Source organism: Parasteatoda tepidariorum, chromosome 2 (genome assembly GCF_982258835.1).
Source record: "Parasteatoda tepidariorum strain Cologne lab strain chromosome 2, Ptep-v5.0, whole genome shotgun sequence".
NCBI lineage: Eukaryota > Metazoa > Arthropoda > Arachnida > Araneae > Theridiidae > Parasteatoda > Parasteatoda tepidariorum.
This window is the reverse complement of record NC_141756.1, coordinates 119,962,395-119,989,703: the sequence shown is the minus strand read 5'-3', so window position 1 is coordinate 119,989,703 and position 27,309 is coordinate 119,962,395. Positions and strand designations below refer to the sequence as shown.

The window sequence follows — 27,309 nt, the reverse complement described above, 5'->3', positions numbered from 1 at the left end:
CGTCATTCAGATATTAGTTTAAAAATATTAAAAATCATATATCAGGTTTTTTAATACTTTCGAATGTATAATGTTTTCAATGGTAAAACATTATATTAATAAAACATGTTTAATTTGATAAAGCTTGTGTCAATTTTTCGTCATTTTTCTTTCATGCTTCTTAATTGTGTTTTTGATTAAAAGTAAAAAAAAATTGTATTTTCTCACATGTTTTCTAAACATCAGGTGAAGCATGAAAATGGACTGCAAATGTAAAAGAAAGAGAAACATTTATTAAGCGAAAATAATTGGATCCACTTGTTTTAGTCTTTTTTCTTTTTCCTTTTTTAGGGGGAAAAGCTTTTTCTAGCATAATGGAATTTTGATCCAAATCATTCACACTCCAGATGGGTACCTTTTCACATAAAGTAAATTATGACGGAAAAACATTAATACAATTTTTTCTCTCTTTACGATCAAGTACTGTTTTCTTTTCAGTTTTTCAATTTTTTTACCCTAACGATAATTTAATTATAAGATTAAAGCAACCGCAATGTTTAGATTTTTCGTATTTGGGAATTTTTAAATTGTTTCCGTTAAGCGAAACAGCAGGTATAAGAAAGTTGAGCTGCACCGATCTAATAGTTGAGCTACACTATTTTAATAAGCTAGATACTCATAATAAATCAACAATTTTAAAGTATTTCTAAGCGATTATGTGATTGTTGACATTCAATGGTGAAAGTCGACATTCTCGGTCATTCAAGGTAACCGCTCAGAACACAACAATTGAGAAAATTAATGTTTTTTGTTACATTAATTTTTAAAATTCTTGGTTTATTAACTTAAATTAGAAAAGTGTATAAAGTCTTTTTTTTTTTTTTGAGGTGTAAACTCTGCAAAAAAACAAGATATGTACAGGATGTGTAAATAAAAACGTAAGTATTTATTGAAATAATGACAGCATCTTAAAAATTTTAGGACTTATACCTTTTGGCAGCTGAAAAAGATAAGAAATTTATGTCTACTAGTATAAACGAACTTTTATTTTTCTCAATCATCACTAGATACAGTGACTAATAGAAAATAAACTGTTGGATTATTTGAAAAATTGTTTTTTACTTCAAAACTAGAGAGGCACTTTTCTTTGTTTTAGGAAATGAAAACAAAATTTTAAAAAAAATACCACATTTTAAAAAAAATACTACGAAAAATACCATACCCCTTTTTTTGGTGAAAAATTACTACCGTAGTATTAAAAATACTACGTCTGGCAACCCTGAGTTACTATGAATTTCTTGTTTTTCAGTGTTACCAACAAATATCTAAAGAAGAATTTAATTTTTATTTCAAAGTTTATGTAAAAAAATATTGATGAAAGGTGGACTTATTCACAATGGCTTCTGAAATTATTATACAATATATTCAGAAGCTATTAAAAAAGGGCTGTCTAACCTAGAAAAAAGTAACCAACGAGTAAATCCTTTAATAACTAAGAAGATTATTATTTATTTCATCAAAATTTCCAAAAATCAGAAAAATATCAAAAAATGGACTTAACCGCATTGGCTTTTGAGCGGTTCATACATATGTGGTAACATAACATGAAAAATCATCATGTCTATTCAATTGAAAGTTCAAACGGTGTAAAAATATAATTTAATCGCTCCCTACAAAAAGTGTAGAAAGAGCTTCAATACTGCTTACTACTTTCTGAGAAAAAGAAATTCTTTTTTTTAAAAAAAAGCAAATAACTTTTTTTTTCTTTAGCATTCTCAAAAAGGAGTTAGCTGTATTGAAGCTTTTTCTGCACTTAGCGATTCAATTGGTTCAACTTGCACAGCGTACAAATTAAAAGGTAAACACCCTGAATAACTTTCGTTCTAATGATTTAATTATAGCGTAGGTGGACTCACTTTAATAGTTCGAGAGCCTCATCTTCAATATTATATCTTATTAATTAGTACAGGTTAGTATTTTAAGGTACGAAATCCGACACAAAAACGCACTTCCTCTGAATAAACACCTAACTAATGGCACTTTATTTTCTAGACTGTGACATATTTCCATGGTCTAGAATCTAATTTGCCCAAGAAAAAAATGTTTATTCAGTGAAACTAAATTTTTGTGTGTGCCTGATTTCGTAACTTAAATATCTTCTTCTGCATCAACAATTAATCTCCATATTTAAAGTGAGGCTCGCAAACCTTTAAGAATGAGACTTTCTACGTAAAAATTCAACCAATAGATCAAAAGTAATTCAGGGTTTTTACTTAAGTTTTGTGCACTGTACCTGTATAATTTACAAATTGAGTTATTTATTTTATACTCTTTTAACAACTTCAAAACGTAAAGTTCGTTCATTTTTAAGTTCCGACTTCTTTAAGTTACTTAATACATCTTTTTCTTACTTCAAATTTCTCCCCATTTATAAGACTTATCGACGCGCTTAATTTGAGAAAGAAAGCAATATCTTTTAAGTTGTAAATTATGAGAAGCTTATACTCTTCCATTTTTAAGAACTGCTCAATGCAGTAACCTCATATTCTTTCGAGAGAAAAAGAAGTAGGGAAATTTTTCACTCGTAAGTAACTACATGTTCAAACGAAAATTACTTATTGATGGAGTGCTTAAAGTAATTAAAACGGCAGAAGGTCTCTTGGAACTACACTTACCTTGTATTTGATTTAACGCTGTTGTTAAATACAATGATATACATTAAAAAGACACTTTTGGAAATTGTTAATCATTGTAAGACTTTTTTAAGTTGAAAATAAGGAAATGAAAATCATGATTTATTTCTGGCTTAATATACGTAATTTATTAGACACGTAAGACTGTTAATGTTTTAAATCTTGTACAAAATTTTATCTTGGATATTGTTAACGTTATTTCGATATTTTTTTATTACATCAATATAACATTTTATTTGTCTTGTAAACATTACCTTGTAACGTAACATTACCTAGTCTTAGAACTACATTTACCTTATATTTATTGAATGTTGTTATACGATCATATAAAATACCACCGTTTAGAATACCACTTTTGAACATTGTCAATCGCCGTTGGACTTTTTTTTTTGTTGAAAATAAGGAAATGGAAAATATTAATTTATTTCTGTACTAATATACATAATTTTTTAAATACGTAAAACTATTCAACTTTGTTCTAGATTTAATTGCATTATCTACATATATCCTTTAAAATATTTTTTTTCCTTTTTAATCTACTTAAAAAGCGTAGTTTTTAAAATTATTTTCTCCCCTTAAGTGTATTTGAAAAGAAAAGCGTAGGTTTTTAAATTTTTTTTTTAAGTGTACTTGAAAAGCGTAGTTTTAAAGATTATTTTATTCTATTAACCTATTAGCTTACTCACTTATTTACAATTTTTAATTTCGTGATAAAGTGAAAAAGTTTCCTCAAATTATTTAGGATACGATTGTAAGTTTTATTGAATTTGAGCCTTAAGGATCCAGTGCACTTCGTTTATTCGTTTTTGACGAAACCTGGTATATGCTCTGAGCCAATATTTCGTCAAAGAGACGAAATAACTATAGTCACATCTTCGAGGAAACTAGTTTTGTCAATAGTAAAAAAATATTTCGTCATTCTTTTCTTCTACTTTAAAAAAAAGTCTTGTGGTGCCTAATGTATCTAACTTTTCAAGCAATCACTTTATCTTGGGCATCATATAGCTGAGTCAATGTACCCCTAATAACACAAGAAAGTCAAGTAGAACAGAGAAATAAATTGCACCCATGCCCGAAGCTGGATACGAACCCGGGCTAAATCAAATTTTGTGAAAAAATGGACTTAACCGCTTTCCTGCATAGCAATATTTTTTGGGCTTAGGGTTTTATAAAAATATTAATAGTTCCACGTTAATTAATTCCAAGTATTGCATTCTAAATTATAAATTGCTCTAAGAGGAGCTAAAACTATTACATTAAATACTTACAAAAGGGTAAATAATCAAAAGAATTATTTACGATCTTTTTCTTTACTTTTGCATTTACACGTAATTTTCTGAGTGTGAAATCTTCGCAATTTAACTAATGGAACATAATTAAGCCCACTTTTAATATTAAGGAATTGAAAAAAAAGGGAGTTGTCGCTTAGAAATATAAAAGAAACTTGTTTCTTTGTGCTTTTTTAGGGCCATTAACTTTCGACCAGTAATAAATCCTTTTTAGTCTTCTTAATATTAATTCTGTGTAAAGCGGGTATTTTCCACAGAACTGTTTAAATTAGGATATAAACAATTCTCCGATTATTTCTTCGAGTAGTGATGCAAAAATGCAATATATTTCCCACTAAGCATCTTTGAAAAGAATAACAAAATGTTGCGAAAATAGATATTTTAAACTGAAATTTCATAAGTAAACTAAAAGAAAGACTTTTTTTTTATCGGATCACTGATTCATATCATAAGCATAAATTACAAACTGAATTGGTTTTCGGGTACGATTTAATTGACGTTACACATTAATGAAATTAACAAATTTATGTTTTCCTAGCAATATATTGTGTTACATGAAATTACAAAGCTGTGAGTTCATGTAGATGGACAGTATTGAATTAAAAAAAATAATAATGAAAATTGAAAGCCATAACTTAATTTATCTGACTCTATTGACATGACCAAATTTTTGAACAGACTCCATTTAAAAATATCTGTCATGATTTTTATTAAAAACATTCTAAAAACAATCAATCTTTCAAAAAATTTTCCTTCCTGGTAATGAGAACGATTTCTAAATTTCTTATCAGTGTCTAAATCTTAAACTTACGTAAAAATATGTTTAAAAAAATTAAAAAGGTAAGTTCAACATTCCAAACAAAAGTTAAACGACGATATCAATATTATAATTGAACCAAAGTTATAAACAGATTCTATTTAAATATATCTTTTTCATGATTTTTACTAAAATTATATATTTTGTACCAATTTTTTATTATATTGGGTGATTGGGTTCGTTTTGTGTTATAAATATGAAAAAAACAATCTTTAAGACTCCAAAAATTTATTAGCAGAATCTTCCAGAAGCTATTCTTCAAATGTTCTAGAAATCATTCTTACACCTATTTCTAGCACTCAATTACAACAAACACTGGCTTTGAAACCTCAGACTATTTAATGAACTCACTAGAGCAGGGATGGGCAAACTTTTTTGGTAGAGAACAAAAAATCGAGGGAAAAAAAGTTTGATGGGCCGAGTAAAAACTTCTAAAAAAGAAAAAAAAACGATATACAAGTTTTAATTTAAATATTTAATGAGATGAATGAAATTGCGATTTCATTTTTAAATGTTCCTTATATTGAGATTCGAAGGGAGATGTGCTTATTTTAAGAAACGAGGTTAAATGCTTTTCTGTTAGTCTACTGCTGAAAGGATTTTTTCTAAGAGTTGTTGATAACACTTAGTTGAACATACAGTTGAAAACACTTAGTTGAAAACACTTGTTTACATATATAAGATGAAGCAAACATAGCACTGATTTTCTGGGCATAAGATATTAAACTTTGAAAACTAGCTTTTGGTAATGATTTGCAAAGCTCAAACTTTGGCATGTTTAGAAACAACAATAATGTGCAATCTTTCCATACTCAATAAATAATGTTAGAACTCGCACCGGCAGAAAAATCCACTCGTTGGAGCTAATATGCGGCTAATCTATAAAGAACTTCTGCTTTCAACATTTTACCAATTGAAGCTGTCTGTGCTAACTATTTCCATCAATTCCACCAATGGATAAAGTAAAAAGGTCATCAGTACTTTGTTAAAAAAGAAATAACAAAAATAGCTTTAAACAAAGTAGACAAATTAATAGATGTATAATGTATCTTGCTTATATTCGCCTTGGATCGGCAAGTTAAAATTCCATCCGTGGGCCGGATGAAACCTTCCGGCGGGCCACAGTTGACCCGCGGGCCGTAGTTTGCCCATCCCTGCACTAGAGACTCACTAATCAGAACACCATTGCAGTCACAAGCAGACTATTACCTGTTGGCTTGACTTGACTTGATAGGTATTGTAGTCGAGTACCTGCTCGCGAAGCGGGCATCTCACTCCATCGGATGTAATGGTGAAAAACTGAGACTAATTGGCATTGATACAATAAAGAGAATTGAGTGTTGGCTGTGAAGCCTCTGTGTGATAAGTCATATCTGTGAATTACCTGTTGGCGAGACGCACTTCAACTTACATAGGCTTGGCGGCGAAATCCCAGAATTTTCGACACGTTTCTCGACAATTCTCGATATCTCTGTAATTATGGTCCTATCGCTGTGAAACTCGAAAACTATCATTTTGTCGCTAAAATGGTCGCTAAGTATCTCCAAAAGTATTGCACGTCTACAAAAATGTCGCCAAACCGAGTCTTCCGTAAGAGTATACCAGCCGTTATTTCTTCTCTAAATTGCGTTAAAATTAAGCTATTTTCTAGCAAATTTTCTAAGTCAATTGTTAATTAAATGTTTATTAAATGAAACTATTGTTAATTTCATTGTTAATTACCAAAATGGTCTCTACGTATCGCCCAAATTATGGTAAAGTCTACAAAAAAGTCGCCAAACCGAGTCTTACCTGAGAAATACATCAAACGTTATTTCTTCTCTAAATTGCGTGAAAATTTTAAATTTTCTAGTAAATTACTCTTTGGTAAATTTTCTAATAAATTGTTTATTTAGGGTCTGTCTGAGGTATTTAGCTTCATAACAAAGGAATATTCATAAATTATATACACATTTACAAATTCGTAACCAATATATATCGATGGTAAAATCTTTAAATAATTAAAACGCTTACGATGTTTTTTTTTTTTTCTTTTGACAAATATCTAAGTGAATTGATGTAAAGATTAGCAGAATAAAAATAATAATAAAAACGAGAATCAAAAGATATAAATTAATCGAAATCTCTGCGATTAAGAGTTATAAAAATATTTAATACACTTTATTGTAAAAAAAGTGTGATAAATTTAAAAAAAAAAAAAACTAGTTTCCTCTCCATATTCAAACACCCAGATTTATTTAAAACTAACCATTATCTGAAAGCACTTAAAAATGTTGCTTTGAAATTGGATTACATTGTACTCCTTGACAACCAGTGTTGTTTGTCATTAAATCGTAACATTGCATTTCCATATCGATATTCAAAACAATATTGCGTGTGGAATAAATCGATTGAAATAAAATAACGTTGACAAAACTGTTAGTTTAATATTTTAAGCATAAGAAGAAGAAATAAAAATGAAAACAGCTATTTTACAAATTACGTGTGAGTTTTCGCCTATATAAGTGGTACTGGATACTAAATTACAAGTTACAAAAGATGTGACTAATGATTTTTTCTGGAAGACAGACATAATCGCAGATTATTAGTTTTTATTTCAAACTAAGGACTGAAATCAAATGTTTTTTATGCGGATTATGACATCTATTTTTCTGGCATAACATTTTATAGCAAAAAACCTTAAAATAAAATCTGAACTCATGTTTTGTATATAAGTTATATCTAAGTACTCTTTATCACAAATATGCTAAAAGTATTTAAACATCAGTGTAGGGAATAACAGACAATTGTCCATAGCCTTAAAAATCATCGTCCCGCAGTGGACTGATCGTAAAGACACGGTTCCCAGTAGAACACCGAAGTCAAATAGGGCTGGCTACGGTCAGTGTGCGGGTGGGTGACCACTTTGATCAGCCTGCTTCGGGACAGGGTGTGCGCGGTATCGGTCCTCGTTAAACAGCTCTACCGTAAAGTGCTCGACTTCGCGCGTAAGTCGTCGGGCTACCAAAGCAGATGAGCCATGCCCTCTGCAGAGAATCAATTGGCATGCCTTTTGTTCATCCTCATGGATGTTTCCCTGACGACCGTCACCAATAGCCCATTGTGCAGCTCTAGTGCAACGTATATAAAGTACCTTATCACAATTATGTGTAGTAATTCGAATTTTTTTAAATATAACTTAAGTTCTATACTTTGTAAAATTTCATAATGAGATGTTTTATGTATAATTCTGATGGCTCAGTGGTTAAAGTGCTTGACTGTCATTGTGAAAAACTGGGTTAGATCCTCAGTGGAGGCTTAAAGATCACCCTGCTTCAGATCAATGGGTATTAGCTTCTCTGGGATGTAAAGGTTGCACTTGCGCAATGTCATACCAGTGATCTCGAAATTGTAGAGTCTCAAACTTCTGGTCTAGCACAGGTTGTTGCGGGAGTGTATTTTTTTAAAAATAATTCTGTATCTTCCATTCTGAATATGTTGCATATCAGAATAAGTATTAAAACAACCAAAAAATTTAAACAGATTTTCCGATATTATAATTATGTGTTTCTAATTATAAAATTATTGTGTAGAGGAATTTGAAAGACTCAACATGATAAAAAATTGCACTGAGATTTGTAGAGATTATAACACACTGATGCGTATTATATGTATGTTATATTGCAGAGTATGAAAGATCTATTTGCAAAACGTAGGTTCAATACTATGAAAACTAAATTTTGTTACTAACTCCGTAGAAGAAAAATAATATAAAACTAATTATAATATATTACAGAGATGCCAGCTTGCTCGGGACATCTGAGAAATATTTTTGAGTGGTAGTTTATTAATTGCGATTCTTGGTTTATTAAATAATCAATTTATTAGACTTTTATCCCCATCCTCTATTTCTAACTAAATCGAAGGCTTATGTAATTCACCACTTAGTTATAAACCTTTTAAAAAGTAAGCAAAATGAGTTAAATATTGCAAATTTTAGTTTGTAATTATTTACCGGTTTTTAAATTATTTTGGAGTGTTCGGAGCAGTTAGCATCGCTGCATAATTAGATTAATAATTATCATACTATAATTATACTATAATTATAATATAAAATTATAAAAGTTTATGCAGAGGAATACGAAATATTAATTTATCTAACAAAAACTTAAAAAATTTTGTTGTCAGACTTTTGATATAGTTATAACTATGCACTTCCTATTGTAAAAATGTTAGGTATAGCGAAGTACAAATAAGTAATTTTCAAAGCTCACACACTTTAAAAAGTTTACAATGAGGGTTTTTTTTGGTATTGTAATTGTGTACTTTTATATCTTGTAATAACAATGCTATATTGTAGAGTATAAAATTATTTATATAAAAATTTATATTGTGATTTTTGTTGATATTTTCAACCAGGCTGTAACATTTTAACCATAAAATATATCTAAACAAATAATTTTTACGAAAAGAAAATTTGTAATTTCTAATGCTAATTTCTTAGCTTATTCTATTAAGGGTTGTACTCTATGCTCTTTACCAAAATTGTCAGAATCGGCTTTATTTTTATAGGATTTGACCAGATTAAAATGTGAAACCAGATAAAAGTGTGGAAAACATCCTGTTTAATACTCAGTTAAAGTGGAAAAGATGGTCAATTATGACCTTTTAACGTTCTATACCAAATAAATGAAATTAATAAACATTTAAAATAAACGACAAAAAAAGCTTTAAAGGATTTTGAGCAAATACATTATTATTTACAAAATTATTTATTTTTTTACAAAATTTTAGTCAGCAGTAAAAAAAAAGGAGAGAAAAATCAATTTAAAAAAAAAAGCCGCTCTTTCTTATAAACTTTTATGTGTTGACTTGTTGAATTATTTCGAATAACAAAATAATTTAGATTCAGAGTGGGAAATGAGAAAAAAAGTGCACCTAAGGGAAAAGACGTTTGTGACTTTTGAAAACTTCATTCGTAAAATATTGATTATAACATTGAGAGAACTACTTTCGAATTCGTGTCCAGCATCAATCAGTTTCTGAATTTAGAGCTCTATTTTTCTTTTCCTTGAGTTAAATATTTTTTTTTTGATAAGTTGTTTGAAACTAAAGCTAAAAAAGTGTTTTCCTTTTATCTTTTCACTATCGAAAAATAAAAAACATTAAAAATAAGCTCATATCTCGATTAATTTACAGAAAAAGATTCTAACTCTTTATAAAGCCATTTTTTCCAGTAAATTTACGTTAAAGTGTTTTTTCACAGAAATTTATTTATAAAAAGAAACTCATCCTATTACCAAAAATTAATTTAATTTTTAATATCTTGTTATTTGGTAAGATGATGGGTGGAATTTTAAAAATTATATCTTTTTTAAAGATTTGGTATTAAATTTAAACTTCTGCGCTTATAAATAGCTGAATTTACAAATAAGTTATAAATTCCTAGTTTATAACTAGAAATTCGATGAGAAATGATCGATTGAAGAAACTCGTATTGCACAAAACAAACTTAGCCTGAATATCGATATTCAGCAGCTTTGTAATTAACTTAGCTTGAATTGGACTAACTTTAAAGATACTCAAGAAGTTAGTAAACTATTTCGGGTGTCAAAAGTAATAGTATTTATTTAAGGAAAAGGAATTCGTGATGAAGTAGTTGAGGCATACATTTTCGTATGTAATGGGTTAGTAATGAACATTTTCGGGACATTAGGTACTGAAGCTATTCGAAGGATTAATGAAGTCGTTAGCAACTTTGTTGCTGAAACTTCGAACTGAAACTTTTGCCGAAATTTTATATTTCTTTTTCTTCGGTATATGCGTTATACCGTGTTATTATGCGCTGTATTATAGTAAAACCAAACTTCCTCGTCAAACCGCGCATGTTGCGTAATATGTTTTAGTAATATTTAACTATTTTTATTTTATATTAAGGTAAAGTTTTATAATAATGATTTAATAATTTTGCATGAATTGGGATTTAAAGTAAAGACATTGTGAGAAAAAATTAAACGAAGCATAATGTTACTATGGAGTTTTAAAATTTTATAGAGTGTTCTGTAATCCCTTGTTATTTACATTTTTTTAAACCTTGTAAAAAAAAAAAAAACGTCAAACATACATTAAAACAGAGTCGTAAATTTATAGTAGATAAAAAAATTAAATCTATATTTAAATCTAAAGAATTACAACTATTAACAAAAATAAAAATGTCAAAACCAGTTTGGTTGATTAAAAAAAATTAAGTGTTTCAAATAATTTCTTAGCTCCTAACACTCCTTTGTTTCATCATTCAGTTAAACAAGTTCATCCCAGACTCCTCAATAGTGATTTTGTGATTCGCCTAATTTCGAATTTTTTTTTACACATCATAAATATAACTCTTCATACATATTTTATGACATAGATATTTTTTACTTCACTTTTGACAAAGATTCCCAAAATATGTATAAAGGTTAAAAATTACGAAACATCCCGTCTATATAAAGTAACACGTTTTACTTTTTATAGTAAATTCTTATATAGTAATATTTTTTACGTTTTTATTACACAATGCTGATACCTTCAACAAACAACTTTTTAAATTATCTTTAAAAAGGAATAAGAGAAATGTAGTTTGAAGAATATGAGAATTTTTTTTTTGCGTAGTAAGGAATATGAGGAATTATTTTAACTAAAATAAGATATTGTTTTTCGTAATAAAGAATATATGAAGTGTAGTTTAAATAAACTATAGGATGTTTTTTTTTTGTTATAAGGAAAATAAGAAATCTAGTATGCATAAAATAAAATGTTTTTCTGTAATAAAGATTTTTAAAAAATTAATTTAATTAAAATGAGATGTTCTTTCTTAATAGGATTTTAAATAAATGTAATTTAAATAAAATATGTTTTTTCGTAATAAGGAATGTAATTCGGGATAAGATTTGTAGTTTTCACATTTTACACAGGAAATGGTTTTTATTAATTACAATTATCATGAAAAATATGGATAAAACCTTTTAGATTTTTAAAAATGAAAAGGAAAAAAAATGAAATATGGGTACTCAGAATTCTTATTCTTCTGCGATTTTTTACAGTTCAGCAAAAAATACATTTGTTTTTTTAACTTAAAAAACAAAAAAATATAGATCTTTGTCAAAATGTTAAAAAATGACCATCATATAAATGTCTAAGATTACTACTATCTTTTTGTGTAAGCGATAACAACGAACAAAATAGAATAAGTACTTCCTTCACTTATAGTGTCTTGTATGGAAAAAATTAAAAAACCCTCATCCAAACGGAGGCTTTTTTTTCTTGAAAAAAATGTAGAAATATTTTTTTTTCGAAATGAAAACCTTTCAAAGAAAATGAATTTATTCCATTTCGTAAGTTGGAAGTAATAGTGGAGTAGTATTATTACAGTTTTGCTTTTTGGCGGAATGAAATGTTAACCTATGAGGGAGATATCTTTTTTTTTTTTTGGTACCCGGCATAGGCACAGAGTTGTCAGTTTTTGAGCAAAACCTTTAATCAAATGAATTGAGTAAAATAAAATGTCTAGTTATTGCTTTTATTTTGATATACTCGATCCTGTTTTAGAATGAGAAATGGAACTTAAGAATGATTTCTTGTTGAAATGACAATTTTTTAAACTATACAAACGAAACTGAAAATAAAAACATAAATGGTAAATATTGAAAAGGCTTCATCGCTTTTCCACAGTTCTTTTCGAATTACCTCGCCAAGCAATTAGCTATAGCTTCGCTTGGGTTAAAAAAAACAAGCTACATATACATCCTTTGAAAACTTTAATTTACAAAGATTTAATTCAAAAAAATATCCTCAGGAGTAGATGGATCACAGGTTAGAGTCCCCTTGCCGTCTGGCTAATCGTGTAAGGTTTCCGTGGTTTTCGTCTTCATGCAACGCAAATACTGGTAAGTTCCATCAAAAAGTCCTCCCCGAAGGCAACTGTCACCCTATACTTGATCCAGGAAATTCCCTTGTCTTCTGGATTGAGTTCAAAATGACAAACCTACGGAGTTGAACGTTGGTAGCCATAAACTCAAAATTTGGATCGGCTGTTCAACGTAGGTAAAGATATTATGATTTATACTCTTTTTTATGCTATTCAGAAATTAAATTTGGAACACACAATTTATGGAATTTTCCATCATACTCAAATATAAATATAAGTGCCTCTCAACACAGCTATTTTAGGTACTTTTTTCTGACACGGACTCGAAAAATGTATAAAGACAAAGGAAAAGGTTAGAAAATAAATCTGGTTTACCCGATGTAGCTAAGGTTGCATTGGCAAGGTATGTGATAAATGCTCCACTGATTTTTAATATTGATAGGATGTTTATTTTGTGAACAAGCTTTAAAGTGACTTTAAAACTGAAACTTGATAGGATGTTAGCAATTTTGAAGCTAGCGGAAAAGGAGAGCTTTGCGGTGAAAAAGTTCACAGTTAGGATTAGAAAAAATGGTATGTTTGGGTCGAGAAAGTTTAAGCAAGAGCTAAATCAACTGTATAAAAGCTAAGCAACAAGCAAAGCGGAGGATGTTAAGTTCGGAGTTTAACGAAGAGAAAAGGTAAAAACGAAATTATGAATTGCAGAAATTTTCCGCTAATGAAGGTGATTAAAATTAACGTGAAGGGGAAAAGAAACGTAAAATGTTCGCGATAAAAACAGAGTTAGAAATTTTTTTAATAGTTATAAGAACATCCTAAAAAGGGAGATTAAATTTAATTTCAGCGTTTAAAGTAAATTAAATTCTGGGATCAACAGAGTTCACAACAGACCGTAACTTTAAAAGATCTGTATTACTACCAACTAAAACAAATGTATTGTTGACATAACTTTTTCCATTATGAGAACTAGAACAATATAAATTCCTCGTTATTTAATAACGAATAATCGAAAAAATATTATTAGAAAAAAATTTTTTATAAACATTTTAATTACTTTAATAATTTAAAAAAAAAGAATTAAAATTGCTCATAAATTTTTTTATTTAATTTGTGATTAAAAAGAAGTAAAGCTGTTAACCTATTTGACAGATACTCAACGAATATCTATTAGTTATCTATTACGAATACCTATTATCTATTAGTATTCGAAGTTACTAATCAAATAGATATTTTAAATTATCGTTAAAATTTTGAAAAAAGATTTTTCCTGAAACAAGATAAACATATTTTTGTACTTTTAAATATTATCTGAATAATTATTCTCAAAACTAATTTATTTCAAACAATATAAACTTAATTATTTTTAGACGTATTATTACACTTTCACTCGAAATAAAATTTATTTTTAATTCCCCCAACGTTCTTAATTTAATTTGTCATTGAAATAAAGCATTATATTCCCAGTTTAGAAAATTTAATTGTGTTTCTAGAATAAGTCCATTTTAGAACTTAAGTTTTTTTGTTTTTATATAAGCAGAACTGAATTTAAAGTAAATCTCGAGACAAATTTCTTTAATATTGAAATATTAAGGTTTATTTATTATTTTTAAGTGTATGAATAACCTGAAATTCAGCTACAATACCAATTTATCTCATTCCCAACTTTCTAGAATTTAATTAAATTTGGAATTTAATTTCAGAGCCTTTCTCTACTTGTAAATGAATCTACGGTTAACATTTTAGAACTTTCTCTTTCTCCCTGTCTTATTTCGTATGATCGAGTGGTAGTGCAGTATTCTATTCACGAGCAGTTAGTTTTCTCCGTTTGAAGAAAATATTAGGAAGTGCATTTACTTTTAGGAGAATCGCTTCGTCAGTTTTTTCAGTTGAAGTTAATTAACAAATGAAGTCTTCAGAAACATCAATTATTAGTCGCAGAGTTTTTAAAACTGTGAGATGCTGTTGTTATCGACTAGATTTTCTGGCAACGTTTTCACTGATTATTATAAACGTTATTTTTTTAAATTTAAAATATAAAGCAATTTATTAAACTAAAGTTAGAATAGAGAGAAATTTTTTTTCTAAGTAGCTGCAAAGGGATAAATTTCATTTTTGTCAAAACTAAAATAAAAAAAAATAATGTATAGGTCACATCACTTTCGAAGGCATAGTGGAAGTTATCGAAAGTGATTGATGTTCATTATATAAGTGATATATTGTATATTTCCGTTTTAAGTTTGACAAAAATAAAATCTATTGTTGTAATCAGTCTTTAATAAAATAAAAGCACGGAAAAAAGATAATTTAATTATGTTTATTTTCAAACTTGAATATTTATTTTTCATATTTTAAAATTTTTATTCTAAATCATTATCACAAGATGGAGTAATTACCGTAAACATTCCTATTTTGAAATATTTACCATTAAAATTTCTTCGTAAAATAATTGCTATTTAAAATTGTAATTAAAAATGCAATTGAATTTAAAAATGACAAATTAGTCATTTTCTTTCCTATAAAAGAAAATTTTTTATTTGTTACTTTTATACCAGATTCAGGATAGAAAACTTATTAAAAACAAACAAAAGTAATAGATGTAGATCAAACAGTTTCTCGCTAGAAGAATTTGAAAAACTTTTTTTTAGCAGAACTAATACTCAGAGTTGTAATATTTTATATTGTTGAATAGAAATCACGAAAAAATAAAGAACCATTTTTTCGAACTTATACATAAATGATTAATTTGAAACTAAGTAACTCATTTTTATAATGACTCAGAATTTAATATTTTTTTATGTATAACGAAGATAAATCTTAATAGTTTGTCAAACTGAAAGTAAAATAAACTTTTTTTTTTAAATCTATTTCATATACTACAAAAGGACGACAAAGTTATAAAAAAATTCCTCCCATATTTGTGAGAATTTTATTTAAAAAAAATAATTGATTCGTCTTCTGTTAAATATAATGTTAAGGTAAGATTTATTTTAGAAAAAGTTCTCAAGTCAAAATGGAATGTGGTGTATGTGATGAGCCAACCTCTTATTATCATTTGACTAAACATCAATTATTATAAAATTTAATTTATAATAATAGAAAAATATATTTCTGTTCGGGAAAAAAGTAAACTTTGTAAATGATGGGTTTAATAGGTAGACAAAACATATTTGCATAGAACATATTTACATGAAATATATTTACATTCCACATTAAAATAAGAATTGCGTTTCTAAGTTCTAAATAAATTTAAAATCTTATGTATTTCATACCTTTCATATGTTTTATTTTTATATTGTTTTTTGACTTTCGGGTTATTAACAAAAATCTATGCATAAGAACTGACCTTAAAAAATTATCTTTTATAATTCTTTTTAAATGCTCAACTTGATACTTTATCATTGTCAAACTCAATTTTAAAATTAAGTCCTAAAATCAAACTCATATTTTACAGAAATTTTTTTAAAAAAAAATGACCGAAAACTAAATAGCTTCGATATTATCGGTGTTTTGTCTAGATTTTGATTTTCTATTTTCATAAGTTTAAAAGACGTTTTTGCGTTTGGTTTATATTCATTAAATATTAACTAGATATTAAATATTATAAAACTTAAATCAACATAGTTTAAATAATTAATGACATCTGATTTGTTGAGTAGCTTTTAATGTCGCTTTTTTCATTTTGTAGAGAACGCGTGGCGCCACCTCTCAACAATCGACTGGACAATTTAGTTTTTGGCTGGTTATGTTATTACCTAACACCGAGGAGTGTGAAAAATATTTTTTGAAGTCCTTTAAATATCTAGAATCACTTAGATTAAAACGGCGAAGTTCATTAAACAAAAGGAAGGAGATAAGCTTTTAGAGTAGTTGAAATATGGGACTGCTGCACATAATTTTATCTTTAGTTTAGTTTTTTAGCTAAATGAAGCTTATATTATACGCCTATATAATACGCCACATTTTCGAATCGTTAAGAAAAGCATTTTAGGTCAAAATAAATAGTATAATATCAGTAAAAAAAAAACTTAGTAAGCGTGTTCATTACCTAAAGATTAATGATTTTACCATCGATATATATTGGTTATGAATTTGTAAATGTTACAAAATAAATAAAAATTTTAGAAATTGGTCCTTATTTGAAATCAATACTAAGGATCAGTTTGATGTAAAAAGGTCACCTTTGGTAAAAGTGTGTCTTATTACTATATTGCTCCGAGAATTGCAAGTATTCTAAACTAGAAGTAGAATAACATATACGAAATAAAAATTGCTGCAAATACATCAAAGAAATTGCTATATAAAAATGAACCAGTTGACCATACCAGTACCTAACCTAACTAGAACCGAAACATACCGGTTGAAAAATAAAGACCTTAAAATAATAATGTCGAACCCAGTAAAATACCAGTTTAAATATTTCTGCTCCCTGACAACAGTACCAAATCGCTAACTGTTGTAACATTATTGTACTGTACTCTAGCATCGAAGGTTCGGTTCCCTTGAAACACAAGTGTCTGTTAATATTTCCAATTGATTAACTGGATCTTATTTTTCTCATCTACAACTTTAAAAATTTAATTCATTGTTTGGAGGTTTTCCATTTTGGCATATGAATGCTCAATTAATTTAATATGGAACTAATTTAACTAATTTAATGCTCGAACTTGCGATATTCAGTTTCTCTTCAGTCGAATATACTTCGGTTTTCGGGATCTTAGCATATTATTTTAATCTGACTTGCTTTTGTTTCTTATTTACTGCTATTTCTTGGGAATCCTATTATTGATTGTTTGTGCTATTTTGTCACCGACCAGAAACTGCTCCTGCACTGACGGCATGTTAATGCCCCCTGATGACGGTCTGGTGGCGTCAGTATTTTCCATTTCTCTTTTTGTTCTTTATTTTGTGCTGCGACTTTGATGCTGGTTGGATTATTCCCACTTTCATGTTATTGATTGGAATAATGTCTGGTAATTTGTTTTGATTTTCATTTTGTTCAAATACTTTGTCAAGTTCTAACATTAGCACTTTGGCGCTTTTTTAACTTGTAATTGTGCATGTACATTCATATATTTAAAAGATTAATTTTTTTAAGTTAATGGGTAGCAATTCTCAGAAATAAGCTCATTAAGAAAATCCTGAAAATTGCTTATTAAGAAAATTGACTGGAGTCTATGTGGGGGTCAGCTGTTAAAACGTATCGAGATGTGTAACTTTTCCCTTTTGGATGACATTCGATTACGTAAAAGAAAATTCTGAACAAATTCCCTTTCAGAATCTCTAAACAAAATTGTGTGGCGTTTTCATGTTGTAGTTGCTAATAGAAATGTAGCCCTACTGGGCAAGCCACTAGACCCTGACTGAAGAAAATATTTAACTTGTTAACTTAAATAAAGTATTTAACTTGTTAATTTATTGATAACAAAAAATTTAAGAAACCAATTTGTGTGTCTATAAAAAATTTTCTTTTCCCCTACAATTAAGATCTCATAATTTTATACATATAGTCAATTTTCAGAATTATTAATTATATCAGAGTTATTAATTATTTCAGAATTTATAGTCCCATTATTTAAAGTAATTTTAATACAGAAATAAATTTCCGAATATCATTTTTAAATATTGAAATGAAACTTTATTAAATGTAGATACAAAGAAATTAGTATTTTAGAATTAATGTCTGTGTTATACAATTACTAATACGTCAGATACAATAAAATCGCTATCTAGATGCCATCTTTGCCTCTTATTTTACTATAACTGAATCCTTTGTTAATTAAAACTAATTTGAAATATTTTTAATTGTGTAAATTAGGTTTCATGTAATATTTCTTTTTATGTAATATAGTAAAGTTTTAAATTGACTTTAGACTAAAAATTGAACATTTTAATGCAGTAACAGGAATTTTTTCATTCTGTTACCATAATTGCTGTTTCAATTATATCTAGATGATCTATATTTAGATATGGTAGCCATTTTCACACGTTGTAAATTAGGTTTCATGTATTATCTCTTTTTCATGTAATATAGTACACTTTTACGGGGGTAGCACGGCGGTCACCGTTGACAGGCAAGGCCAAAATTATTAGAAACACATAATTCGAGTAAATTTTTAATGCTTTTAATTTTTTTATATTATAGTTACTAAAATGGTTTGAAGAAATTAATGCATACTGAGAAAATTATTTTGACCAGACGGGTCAGCCATGTAAAATTAGCGTGGCATTCAGCGTGTTAAAAATTGACACTATATTTGCTATATTCTAAAAAAATAAGCTTTTATAAGGATGTTTCATTCAAGGGTATATATATATATATATATAAATAAAATCACAATAAGGACAGAAAGAAAAACGATGAAAATTAATAACTCTTATTAACTGCGCATAAGCTGCAAGTATAATAAAATAAGTTAAAATATTGAGAAAAGATGGAAAATAATAAAGATTAACGACAAGAAAAATTATTAAAATAAAATTATTTTTAAAAATATTTGAAATTTTTTTTATATATATTAAAAAAATATTAAAAATCCGGAAAACAAAATAAAGAAAAGATATAATCGCTTCAGCAGCTCACACGATTACATACGGAAAAAAAGGAGTGCTTTCTAATATTGTATCAATATAGCTAAAGCAAAATATATCAATACATAGTGCGAAGAGCATTAAAAAAATTGAAACGGAAATAGAACCGTTAATCTTTATTATTTTCCATATTTTCTCAATATTTTAGCTATATATATATATATATATATATATATATATATATATATATATATATATATTATTCTTTCAAACAGGGTATCCTGATTCTATTGATTCTAGAATAAATCTGTAATATTGTCCTGAGCGAAACGAAAGATCCCATTTACTATGGTGATGTTTATTAGCTAATGCTCTCCCGTTTCTTTTCTTTTTTCTCTTTTCATCTTTGCTTTCTTCCTCACTATTCTTATTTAATTTCTTAAAGGGTAATTTAGTTCTAGAAAAAGGTTTAGTGAAATATTTTTAAGGTTGAGACCGAATTACATCGTTTTGTTTGTTCATAAATATGTTCATCACCGGTCATTTGAGGCTCTTGAAGTAGAGAACTTAGCAAAATATATCTCTTGATAAATAAAAGAAATTTAAAATTTTTTTTTACATTTTTTATTTATTTGACGGAATTAATTTTCAAGAAATTTAGGTAAAACGCGAAGAAAAAAAAAACGGGACATCATAAATTTTGTATAGACTTAGAGTTTTTTTTTTTTTATATATATATATTTTAGTAGAACATAAATGACAGCACTTGTATGTATGTCCTAAAATTGGCAAGTGGTAGGATTTTTTATCTTAAAGTACTTCATCGGAACTGAAGTTATAAAGTAGAAAAACTTTTTATTTCAGTAAATTAATTTCATTTAAATAAATGCATGTTTTAAAAGTAGCTAAAATTTAATAAACTACGACATTGGAAAATGGTGGCAGATAAAAAAAATCCTTAGTATTTTTAACAATTAAATATTATTCTAAAATTGCAATAGTTTTTATCAATTTAATCGCGCAGTTTCTACTTGACTATTTTAAATTTTAACTCTTACGAATTTTCTTGAAAATGATTCGATCATTTTTTTTTGTTCCGCAGAGTTAAAGATCATAACAGTACGTGAAAAATTTTTTTTTCCTAAGGTAAGACCAATGAATTGCTAAAATTTTTTTTTTTTTCTATAAATTGTTTCAATATTCACATCAGGATTTTACCTACTTATGTAAATGTTCGCTTTAGATTTATTTTTGATTGAATATTTCTCGAAAATTCTAAAATATTTTTTTAAACACTTCCACAAACATCTGGTTAATATGATCTTGAATTCTAACTGTAAAATATAAACCTATTGTTATGACTTCTGTTTTTAAAATTGATATGCTTTAAAACTACTATAAAAGAAGCTTTTTATTAAAAATATGCATTAAATTAAGTGATTTTTTTTTTTAAAAAATTGAATTGATTTTTCACTAAAATTTCTACAAATGCTAAAAGCTTATTTATTACATTTGCTCTTATAGAACTTCACATAAAAACCTCACGTGTTATATCAATGTACCTTCTGGAATTAAAATAAATGGTATTTAATGATAATGTGGTGAGTGTAAAGTCAGTGAATGTAAAATAAGTTTTTTTTAAGTGTAAAATTAGTAAAAGTAGTGGTATTAGCAGAAAGTTTGAAGGAAAAATTCTAATACCAAAAGTTATACAATTAAAAGAGCAACGATTATAAACAATGTAGCCACTCTTAAATTATATTAAAAAAAATTATTCATAAAGGTTTTGAGTAAATATTAATTTTCAAATGTGGATGAACTGTTTTAATAACTAAAAGGTGTTATATATCAACGGTAGTGTTAAAATAGAGAAACTTTGGATTGATAAAAGTTTATATTTCAATTTTTTCACAATTAGTTTGGATGTCATATTTTAAAATACATTATAAATAAGAAGCCTCATAAATCATCTAAAATGAAACCCTATCAATAAAACACTTGATGTAACTACAAAAGCAATGATTAGAAACAATGAAAAAATTATTTATAAAAGTATTGTGTAAATAATGTGTAAGCCGTTTGGAAATTAATTTGTTAAAATGACAATATCATTTTCTTCACTTATTCGTTGTTCTAAGTTATAAAATTCACTCATTTATCGTTATTGCTTCATTAATTATTTTAAAATTAATCTCACTTTATAAATAACACTATTTTTGAGATGTAAATTAATTTCTTTACGTAGTGAGTAAATTATGTAACATTCAAAATCTAATTTCGATATGTTTCTGATAAACATATGTGTTACAATAATTAATATTTTAACGTTAGAGGAAGTTAAATATAATATTTTTTTCTTAACGTAAAAGTATGTTTTTTAAAAAGAATTTTAACGTACAATTAAATTTTCTTTTTTGAAAAATATATATAGAATATTCTTATTGGAAAATATGTATAAAAATCTGTATGAAAATGGTTAAGAATTTTTATTTTTGGTAATTTTTAAAAAAGAAAAATATAAATCAAACGATAATATTTAGTCTATGACCTGTTAGGAGAAAGAGAGCTACAAGTTGGCGAGGAAAAATCTTACCTTTTAAACTAGTCGGCGGCGGCGGAAAACGAGAGCAGACGATGCCGGGGATGACCAGGGATGAAGAACGGACTGCCTATCGGCACCCTTCTTTTATCGGGGGCGACCTGGAGAACGCGCAAGCGCCCCTTTCCGCTTGGTCGATGCGCCCCACCTCCATGCGGCGGAAGAAACTTGAGAATGATACAAAATGATACGCCACTTTTTCGTGATTTCTTATCATTACGAATACAGAAATTTTTTTTATTCTTAACACTAAACATACCAACACTTAATAAATATCTATTTCTACCATAGCCGGTCTATTGACCGGACTTTGTTTCTTTTCTGAATGTATGAAATATGGATGTTAGGTATGAAATAAACTTAAAAAAAATTTATTATTATTAAACAAAATGTATATTACCAATTTTTATGTATTACAAACACAAAGAATAAGGATTTTTTATTCATTGCTCAACTAATTTTTTGCATATACGGTGCGTTTCCATTGTACATTTTCCTCAAATATATTTCTTCTCATTTTTAGTACTTTTATAATTCTTATCATTATTCTTACAATTATAAGAATATATAAGGATTAAAAGAATTATACTTATTCGTATAATTTATATTACTTATTCTAAGAACTTGTGTTGTTTTTGATCGCTTCGACATTTTTCCTGGATCTAAACTAACAGTTAGTTAGAAATGAAGTAAAGCTATCAAAATAAAACATTAGCTACTTGCCAAAACATTTAGTTTTTATCACTTTTTCTGACACAAAAATGTGAATCTAAAATTTGAGGTACTTTCTTGAAATTTGAATTCACAGTTACTCTAATTGAACTCACTACGCTACAGTCTTTGCAGAAATGTGCAACTCATCAAATGCTATACGTTGAACAGGAATGACATCGTCATTTCTGATCCGATAACCTTATGAAGTCCCGGTATTTTATTCCCGGCATAACTATTATTCGAAACAAACAAAATACAAAAAAAATAATAGTATATTGACTTGTTCGAAAAAGTCATGAAGTCAAATGTGAAAAAAAACGATGAGATGATAAGCGCATTTTCAATGCAAAAGTTCTTAAACCGTCATTTGACCGGTTACGGTATGTTTAGTGTTAAATAAGTAAAGAACAAGTTGACTGCTTTGGTTGCCAATGAGACAGGAAAATATTTTAAACATACGTTTTTAGAGGGAAATTTTTAACACTACAGCACATTACCCAGTGTTGTAGAGCTTGTTTTTTTAAACTGTAGCGCAAGTTAACGTATCTTTAGATTCTAAGACTATCGAAAGCTAATTTTTGATCAACAGTTATCAAATTACCTTTAGCTATCAAATTTTTTCTCTCTACACTGTAAATATTTTGGTGTACTGTTGCCATCAGTTTTGGTGTTGAAGTAAACTTTTTATCACATATTATATATAATGTTTTTGGTTTCAGGTAAACTTTTTATCACATTATATACAATACTTTTGGTGTTAAAATAATTTTTTTTTATCACATAGGGGAGAGGGGGGCACATGTGAACAGGGGGCACATGTGAACAGGGGGCACATGTGAACATGGTATGTTTTACCAATATGATTTGAAATAAAAAATCTCGAAAAATTTTCAATTGATGGCAGTACTAGTCCTACCTCTCTGAAAAACTTTCAGAGCAATGAGACATTTTGTTGGTCGATTCTGACAATTTCTTTGTATCAGCTGGTGTTGCATATATTATAATCGCTCGCTTCTCCAAGTGAAAGCATAATATAAATCAACTAATAAACTAAAATTAACTATTGTAGATCATTATATGAACATTCAGGTAAGTTTATGACAATTATTCTTTTTTTTTTACTCAATTAAAAGTTCATTATTTTTCAAGTTAGGTTTAAGAAGGATGATGGGGGCACTTGTGAACAAAACATCTGGGGCAGATGTGAACAGTTCACAAGTGCCCCTACATAGTATTAAGATTATTATCCTCATGATATAAGTTTAAAAAATATGTATGCATTTAAAATTATCATTATTTAATTTTCCATAATTTATTAATTTTTCCTTTAAAAATTTTTTTTTTTATTAAATGGTTGATCGCGCATCACGCATATTAACTGATACACCTGAGAAAATAGAATTGTTAAAGCTACAAATGAAAAGATAGAAAAAATGAAAAAAAAAAGCATGAAAGAGTATTAGAGAAGAAAGAAAAAGGCCCATTACAACACCCGTGGAACACCGTGGAAGTTGCGAAAAACCCAATTGCGGATAAATTATTGTACAGCTGAAAAATTATTTTCTTATTGACAGTACTGTTGTACAATTTAAATTCACATAGTAAGCTACAACCCCCTCAGTATAATGCGTATCTATATCTGTTATATTAAAGATTTTTTTCTTTGAAATATGATGATTGCTTTGGGTTTTTAATCTTGTTCATATGTGCCCCAGGCCTGTTCACATGTGCCCCCAATAGGGGGCACATGTGAACAATTGAAGTCATTTTTCTAAAATATTATAAAGTAAAGAAATATTTTATTGAAAAATCTCAAAAAATTCCACAAGACAAGGAAAATACTATTTAAACATATGGACTTTTTTACTATGAAAAATTGATATTTTTCGAAAAGTGAAGAAATAAAAAATTTGTTCACATGTGCCCCCTCTCCCCTACTATATATAATTTTGGTGTTAAGGTAAACTTTTTTTTTACATATTATATTTTTTTAAACTGAAAACTGAGGTTATCGTGCAAAAACTGCATAACATTGACAAAATAATAAGTGTTTGAAAGAATCGGTGCAAATATATTACTAAAAGTGTGCTTGTTTTAAAAACGAAATGTTCTTGCAATGAAGCTATTAAATTGATACTAACGCTCATGAAAATATGTTGTCAGTAAACAAACAAAAAATGAACAGATAAATGAATAAAACTATAAGAGTGAAAGAATAAATTAAAAATATGATTACGTTCACAGTAAAAAAATTCAATTTACCTAAACATCAAAAATGAATAGAGCAAAATTTTTACAGTGTATGTGAAAAATTCGTAAATGTTTTGGGTGTTCAAGTTAACATTACATTTTATATTTCTGCTCAAAAATTTATGAGACTTTGAATTTTGAAAAGCGTGTAAAAATATTTACAGGGAGTACGATGGAATGAAGAAATTTAACATTCGATGATTATCGTTCGAGAATTATCAGCTGTTAAACTTAAAGTAAAAAATATCCTTTAGGCTGATCTACTACCCTCTAAAATGCAACTACAATGTTGAACTTTGAAGGGCAAGCAGGGCCATTTTAATTTCTGATCTTTTTTTTTTTTTTTGCTTTCTTAAAATTCTAATTTGTGCGAAAGTTTTTGTAATTTAAAAGGCTTCTTTAGCGTTTTTTCCCTTTTTTATTCTTTAAATAATTATCTACTCATTGTTGTTGAAAAATTTATCGAGGTCTTCATTTTATAAGCTTGCCCTTGATTTAAGATCAAAATTAACAAAAAGAACTAAAACATAAAATAAACATTCCAGATATGCATCTTGTAGTGTATCCACCACTACAAAAATACAATTCCAATTCACTAGTATGTGAGACATGATAACTCGATTTTATGTTGGGGTAACATTTCATAGATATAGGTTGACATTGTCGGTAACTACTCTCCCCACATTGGTGTCCCGGAAGTAATGTGAACATGTGAACATGTAATGTGAACTAATGTGAACTACTATGAATGTGCGTAGCATGGAAAAATTACAGAATAATGAAAAAAGGAAAGTAAACAATTTAAAAAAAAATTAATAAAAATCCTTATAAGAAATCTCTTTATCAGCTCACACAATTGCATCCGCAAAAAGGAGTGCTTTCTAACATTGTAACAATATAGCCAAAGCAAAATATATCAATACAATAGTGTGAGGAGCACTCAAAATTTTTTTTTGAAACAAAATAAAATAGAACACTAAGTAATAGATATCACGTAAAAAACAGAAAATAAAATGCAAAGAAAAAACAGAACAAAACATAAAACGAAGTCTATAAAGTGAGTAGCGAATTCAAATGAACTTACATGTACGGGAAAATTTTCGAGAATGATATAAAATATTTTCGTAATAAGATTGCCATATTACAAAATATGAGAACAGAAGCGCTAATTGAGGTAACAGAGTAAAAAGTGGGAATTTGTTTTATAGCGCGCTCTTACTGCAGTACTGAAGCACGTTTGATTTGTTAGTTACCAAGGATGGGCCCGAAAATGGATGTGAGCAAGGTAATATTAAACTGGATAATTGAAAGAAGTTAACAATTAATAAGTTGATATTTAATTATACAGTTTTAATAATTTTAGAAAATTAATTATACAATTTTAATGATTTTTTGAAAATTAACTTTCATTTAAGAAAATAAAAGCTAAGTTTTTCTTAAATAAGTTAATTTTCTTAATGTGTTCTATTCAATTTTGTTTCAAAACTTTTTTTGAGTGCTCCTCACACTATCGTATTGATATATTTGGCCTTGACTATATTGATACAATATTGGAAAGCACTCCTTTTTGCGGATATAATCATGTGAGCTGATGAAAAGATCTTTTTTTTATCCGGATTTTTATAATTTTTTAAATGTAAAACTTTACCACTAAAGTGTATAAATCAGTTATTCTACAGATTATCTAGTTAATGTGCAGATTAACTAGCGTGATCCGTAAAAGTGCCAAATTACTAGAAATTACCAAATTACTTCAAATTTCCTAGATATTCAAAAAACTACCTAGATAATCTGCTCATTACCTGCTAATCATTCGTTAAAGTTAAAAAAAAAAAGATCTGTACAGAAATAGCAGCAACATTTCTGTACGCTTAAATTAGCACAATGTTATTTTATTTATTACTATTTTAAAGTCAAATTACTACAAACAACACATTATTTGATATAATCAATCACTTTAAAAATTACAATGCAAAGAATTAAACGGTTTAAAATATTATTACAATTAAGGAAATGAACATAATGTCATGCATTTATTTTTCAATATCAAAAGAATAAAGTTAATTAATGCAATGAAAACAATCAACATATTAGTTGATATAATAAGAAATAAAAATTTAAATCTTCAGGTTAGCTAGGACCTGAAGATTAGCCCTTGTTAATCTTCAGGTTAGCTAGGTGTTGTGCAAATTATGGGTTTTCGAGTTTTAACAGTTACGCATAATTTAAATTTAAGTTTTAAGATAGTTTATGTGTAACTGTTATAACTAGTAAACTAGTACAACTAGTAAATAGAATAACTAGTAAATGAGTAAAACATTGATTTGAAATATTATTTATAAATTTTCTAAATTATTTTGAAATTAAAAAATAGGCATCATGAGATTTTAAAATATAACTATTTGACGGGGGTGGAGGCTGGTGAAAAGTTTTATTTTATTTTATGAATCCTACGCTCCATTTCAGTTTTTGAGGAAATTTTTATTTAAAATCTTTTTTTCGATAGTTTGCTGTATGTTGTAAAAATGCAAGTATGATAATAAACTCTAATAATA

The 27,309-nt window shown here is 27.7% G+C and overlaps 2 protein-coding genes across 3 annotated transcripts in view; one reads left to right on the top strand and one right to left on the bottom strand.

The window, feature by feature from the left end:
• LOC139425040 (xibalbin-1) overlaps positions 1–21,966 on the bottom strand; it is a 45,551-nt gene extending 23,585 nt beyond the window's left edge. Inside the window, exon 1 of the mRNA XM_071178021.2 lies at positions 21,785–21,966. The gene's annotated coding sequence lies outside the window, so the exon portion shown is untranslated. The remainder of the gene's footprint in view (positions 1–21,784) is intronic.
• Positions 1–27,309, top strand: part of LOC107453275 (xibalbin-1) — a 463,140-nt gene that overhangs the window by 31,253 nt on the left and 404,578 nt on the right. The gene's annotated exons all lie outside the window — the stretch shown is intronic.